We start from the raw sequence: 6,461 nt of genomic DNA on the forward strand, positions 1-6,461 counted from the left end.
AAAACTATTAAAGAAAGCCTTGCTGTGACAAGCGTGTCAACTGCAATAAACAGAGTTGGTAAAGATGGAGTCGATTTGCCTTCTGGATCAAGCTTGTACCAGATATGAACAAGAACTCACAGTTTGCAGGTAACGCTAATCTGTAAGCCACACAGTGAGTATCAGTGTTCAAAAGTACTTCAAGAAAAAACAAAACAATTCCAAAACATGTTACAAATGTAAATATAATGGTGAGAGGAGTAGATCGCACACACAAAAATTAACCTAAAATAGGATAAGTACAGTTGTTTTTTTTAACCTAATCTTTGAAGTTAGAAACAACAGTGGACATACTTACCTGGCAGGGGAGATACCATGATCACGAAGGTGGTTTTCCCAGGGCGAGGCTCATCCACTGCACTCCGGATGTGCTGACCCCTGCCATTCCCCAGATACGGGAAACTCAACTGCATAATTCGTGGTAGTGGGGGACTGCATTTGCGTTCTCCCCTAAAAGAACAAATAAATAAAAAGAAAAGAAACAACCCTGGAGTAGCCAGGAAGGGGGAACCAAAGTTAAAGTGTTATGGCATCTTCATGATATACAGATTTTGAATATCCATTGAACTTTTTACATGTGCGTATTAAATTCTTAGGGATACCGAGGCTATAGAGAGAATGATGTTCAAATTAGTAGAAGGTAACAGAATGAAAATCAGATCTCAATTAGTCCAAATTAAGAGCAAAATGGAGAAATATAGAAAAGTATAACAAATAAAAAGGAAAACGAGCATGGGGTAAATGAATTCAAGCATTACAAGATATGCCAAATGCCAAATCTCCAATTAAAAGACACAAAACATAACACAGAAAACCTGAAAGCCAAAGGGTGGGACAGATCACATTGTACACTGTGAATGAACACAAACTTTATTTTCAATTATACCTCAATAAAGCTGGAAATTTTATTATAAAATGTAAAACATATCTCAGACAAATACTATTTTTTAATTTAGGAAATGCTATTAAAGTAGTAATATATACAACTGGTGAAGTTGTAAGCTATGCTGAACATCAGAGAAAATATAAGGAGGAAAGGAATTTTTAAATAAGGAAATTAATTTCATGCTCCTTGATTGCTTCACTAGGCAAAAGCAGCAATTTTTTAATGTACCCACTTAATTATTGGACTTCAAATACAGAACACATAAAGGTGTACAAATATAACATCTTGTGAAGGGTTAAATAACAAATCCACCACTAGACTGAGATGTGCTAATTACAGGTGGTGGATGGACAAAAGTTTAAGCTGCACAGAGCATCCATCAGCCGTGCACGCATACCACAAGGAGCACAGAATGTTCACGAGCAATGAAGCCTAAGACCGCTTGCCACAACAATGGACAAACAGGAAGTGTGGGGTCCTTCCTGCTTAGAAAAGGTGAACATAGAACGGAGTTGCTCCTGTGCCCTTAGGTCATTTCTCATATGCACAGCAGGCCTTGGGGAGATAGCTGCTGTGTCTCCATGCTTTCTGACCTAAACTCTAAACTGGTATCTGAATTTTTAAAGTACCATTCCAAATTTCATTTCAGCTTCTCCTGGGAGAGGTATACACCAAGAAATTCTCAGCCAGGCATGGTGGCTTATGCCTGTAATCCTAGCTACTCAGAAGGCAGAGATCAGGCAGATTGCAGTTTGAGACCAGTCCCAGGCAAATAGTTCATGAGACCCTGTCTTGAAAACAACCATCACAAAAAGAAGAGCTGGTGAGTGGCTCAAGTTGTAGAAGCACCTGCCTAGCAAGTGTGAGACCATGAGTTCAAACCCCAGTACTGCCAAAATAGAAATTCTCAGACATTGCAGACTGGCAGAATGAGAAAGCTTGCGGAGGAAAGCTTGCAAAGGGTGTGGGGTTTTCTCCTTCAGGAGAGAAGGAAGGAACCAGTGAAAACTCAGCTGGAGAAGTCAGTGGTCCACTCAGAGTCACTAGGTTGACCCCCCAACTTTATAAACTGCTTATAGATGTGGTCTTCCTGCTTGGACTGTCTGAAAGGAGCTGAGTCTCTTGCTAGCCTCTGACTACTTACGGTCTACTGTAGTCTTGTACCACTGGATGTGACTACCCCAGACAGTCCACTGGTGTAGCTGCTGGCCCATTCAGGCAGACCCTGATACCTCAAATCTGAACCCCTTTCTTATGCACTTTAAAACGTCGGGCACTTTTCAAAACCAATGTCAGATTGCACCTCTTCCACGCAGGCTGTCTGCTCTTTCCTCCCTTCAGAGTCTGCAGACCACTCCCATGCATGCTTTACGATAACATCTCCCCTCCTGGCATCCTCAGCTTTAGTCCAGGGTCTGAGTGGCAAGGCAGGGCCCACGGTGGCTGACTGATTCTCAGTTGGACTGCTAGAGACACCAAAATGAATTAGATCATCCCTCTTGGATTCCTGCAGCTTGGAAATTCAATGATCCTATGATAAAGGACCTGAATTCCAAAACGGCAAATTTTGAAATAGATTTTGAAATAATTTAATTCTATTGCTATTTCTTAAACTTCATTATGCCCACGAGTTATATGTGAAAAGAGTCCATTTATGCTTTCCACCAGGTAAGAGCCGTTACTAACTTCGTAAGAATAGATTCCTTCCCAGGCCTCCCAAGTTCTTATTTAGTTTTGTAAATTATCGTCCCAATCCACTTGGAAGCCTCTTCTGTCAAGCCATCCAGCTACTGGAATGAGCACAGGATTGGAAGGAGTGGGAAACTGTTTTTCTTCTTAGAAAAAGAGTCATCTTTGTCTTTTTGCTCACAAGAAACACCCAGGGGTAGGTGCATGAAAAATGTGGACATTTTGCCATAAAACTCCAAAAGATAAAGTAGAACAAAACACAAAGTGTCAATTAGATGAACAGAAGGAAGAACAGGAAGACAAATGTCTCTTAGCTACAGCCTAATAGGCTGCACAGATATCACGGCGGTAAAATATAAACGAACCATCAGGAGCTGTTGACATGTAGGATAATTACACATCCAATCCCTTGAAATCTTGTGTACCGTGAAGACTCCGAGAGGAACAGGGTCTAGAACATCAGTCAGCCTGTGACGAGCACAGGGGAAGCACGTAAGAACACGCTAATGTGATTTCCATGCCCACCTGCGCTTAGCTGCTCCCAGGTGTCAATGTCCTCGCATAGAACCATGTTTTAGCTAGATCCTCACCAGTTATCTACCTGTCATCTGTTTATTATGCATCTATTCATCTGTCTGTCTATTATCTATCCATCTAACAGCTAATCATCTATCTGAATTCCAGCATGCCGGCATGTGTGTACATAAACACATACATTATCATGACACTAATTTTGGAAAAGGAGGAAGACAATAGCATTTTGAGGTTTCATTCTTCTCCCTCCTCAAATTTAGAAGGAACTGACTAACAGCTACACTGAGGGTGTGTTTGACCACTGTACTTGATGGTCCTCTTTTGACTATATATGACATTTCCTAATTGGTGGAGGAGTTACTGGGTGGATGATGGGGTCTTTCCCTGATCGCTCTCAAATTACACCATGGATATGAGTACTTGGTGTGTCTGTGTATGCTGAAGCCCCCTGTCCCTATACAGAAGAACCTGGGAAAAGCTCTGGACAAGAAGACCAAATCTCATCAAATACACGGATCACTTTTACCTTCCCTAATTCTTAGTTTTCTCATCTGCAAAATGGGCTAGTAGTCACCACTGTCTTTAACTCACAGGTTCATGGTTTAGGTTAAAGTACACACAGGACAGCCCTTGTAAGTGTGAGAGTGGTACAAATGCACTGGTGGGAAAGCTGTTGCAGGGGGCAAACATCACAGAACCAGGTAGGAGGAGGTACAAAGCAAAGGACCCCAGATGACCTGCGGCTGACTCCTCTGTCTGTCTCTCTCTATGACTCTTTTCTTCACTCACAACACTCTCTCTCTCTCTCTCTCTGTCTTTCTATCTCTCTCTATCACACACACATGTGCACACACACACACACACACACACACACACACGCCATTGTCACCTGCACACCATGACTGCACACTGTCTCCACCTTCTCCTCCCTGACCCCCAACATTGCCCCAGGTTCATTGGGTGAGCCCCTAGTGCATCTTGAGATGGTTCTTGCTGGGGTCACTGCTCTTCTTATCCTGGGCAGTGCCTCCCCTGGGGCTCCATCTCACTGTTGCCCACATGGTGGACACGGATCCATTGCAGTAACAGAGGGGCTATTATTCATTTAACTCACCAGACAGAATCCTCATTTCTGTTGATCGTGCATCACACAATACCAGCACCATGTTACTGCCCAAACTGATGTATTTGGTGGCTAAAATGACATCCGTGCCATTGGCCTCTCCTCAGTAATGCAAGCACACCAAATAAATAAGCTCAGATACAAAAGCCAGGCTGTCACCACTGAGCTCACTTAAGAGGAAAAGAAGCTTATAAGTTTGTTCTTGGTCCAGATTGCTTCTTAGGATTTTAAGAAATGACATTTGTTTACTGTAGCCAGCACTAGAATAAGGAATGCCTGCCTCTGAAATGCTGATGAAGCTGGTGAGCATGGCGAGAATGACAGCTTCGGTGTCAACAGGTAAACACCAATTTGCTGCAGCTGTTATTACAGGGCTTCGGTCCTGGATTTTTGAGGGCCTCTTCATTTAAAAATAATCCAGAAATAATAAATTTAGAGCTTAGGTACACTTTAAGAACATCCCCATGATTACACAGCAAAGCTCCTTAATAGTAATTACACATAATTTATTTGAAAATTTACTTACTGGAGGATTTGCAGTTTAGGTTTATGTTGATTTTTAGTATAATCAGGATTTACTAGATGGGAGTTTGTCTCAGATTGTTAAATAGCTAAATTCTTTTTTACTTCCTTCTCTCCCTCTCTCTGTCCCTCCCTCCTTCCCTCCATCTCTCCTTCCTTCCTTCCTTCCTTCCTCCTTTGTGCTTTGTTCCCTCAGTCAATTAAATATCATTGTGCACTGCTGTGAGCCTGCCACCTCCTTGGACAGTAAGAGTTCTTACTGCGTGGAACATGGAGGGACATATAACCCAGTCCTGGAAGATGCGTACAGCTTTCTGCTGTGAGAATCAGAATTGACCAGAGAACATGAGAGTCTGAAGGTGATGGCCCCGAGCATGCTGGGTGAGGAGTGATGTCAGCTGCTCTAGGAGAGACGTGATTGGTGGGTTGGATTTTGTTCTTAGAGCAGTGGATGATGGGATCCATCTGTAATTTGAGGAATAATGTCAAGAAGCAAAGCTACCTTAGGACAGAGTCAGAATTCTGAGAGGGGGCACAAAGTCAAAAAACTTGTAGAAATTTTAAGGTGGTAGAATAAACCATCAGGGCTTAGAGATTATCAGCAAAGAAATGAAAAATGGCTTAGGTTGTTGGACAGTCTCCCTGGAAGGAGAGGCATTTAAGTGTGGGCAGGAAGGAGTGGGCACCTTCATGCTGGTCTTATGTTTATGCTAGTGGTCAATTTTATTGCACTTTTACCACCCTTGTCCCTGACTCTTTCAAAGCAAATCTCAGACATGTATTTTTTCATCCATAAATAAATGAGGATGTAGCTTTAGAAGATGAAAGATAAAGCCTAATAATAGATAAGAATTCTTTTCAAAACTTACAGTATTAAAACTCACATCACATTTAGGCAATGTAGCATCGATTCTTTTTGACAATGGCCTATCCCAGTAGGATTCACTCTTCTTCCATTTGTCTTCAAATTGTTTACCAGTTTAGGTCAGATCTGAGTGAGCGCCGAAAACATTTTAATGTGTTCTCCCTCTTCCTTCTGTCCTTAGGTAATCCTGTGATTTGAAGTTGCATGCACGGGTCCTGTCTGTGAGGTTATGTTATAAATTGGGTACACACTGAAGTTCCTTTGTTGCTTTTCTATTGATTTGTAAGTATTATTTTTACATCTTAATTTTGTTTTTTATAATTTATTAAACTATTACCACAGTACTAAGTTCATTTCTACAAAGCAGGGTATATTCAAAGAAGTCTTGCTTTATCCCTGTGTCCCCCTGCCAGTTCAGAGTCCCTTCCTTTCTCCTGTAAGTGATCCTTTTTGCTCTTGTTATTTGTCTTTGTGCGGCTTGAACAAGCAAATGTTCATATAGCTTACTACCCACTCCCACCTCCCAGACACTAGCATATGATACCTGCTCTTTACCTAGACATTTGACATTCTGTCCCTGTGACCCCTCCTTAGCAGTTTCTAGAGACATCGGAAGTGTTTTTTGACAGTACAGTGGGATTTTATCATGTTAGTGGGAATGTCCACCAGGCATCTGACTACAGAGGTCTGGTCCTTTAGGAAGAGGTTGGAGCTGGAGTACCATTGTTGAGGCCCTCACATCGATGGCAACTGATGCCAAATGAGTTGGTGTGGCAGCCCAGAGAGGGGCAAAAGAGAATTGA

At 42.0% G+C, this 6,461-nt stretch overlaps 1 non-coding gene across 1 annotated transcript; it reads left to right on the forward strand.

The window, feature by feature from the left end:
• Positions 1-329: 329 nt before the first annotated feature.
• Positions 330-492, forward strand: LOC141420923 (U1 spliceosomal RNA). The gene has a single exon (XR_012445647.1). It is a non-coding gene; the product is annotated as a U1 spliceosomal RNA (small nuclear RNA).
• Positions 493-6,461: the final 5,969 nt, after the last annotated feature.

This window comes from Castor canadensis, chromosome 2 (assembly GCF_047511655.1).
Source record: "Castor canadensis chromosome 2, mCasCan1.hap1v2, whole genome shotgun sequence".
NCBI lineage: Eukaryota > Metazoa > Chordata > Mammalia > Rodentia > Castoridae > Castor > Castor canadensis.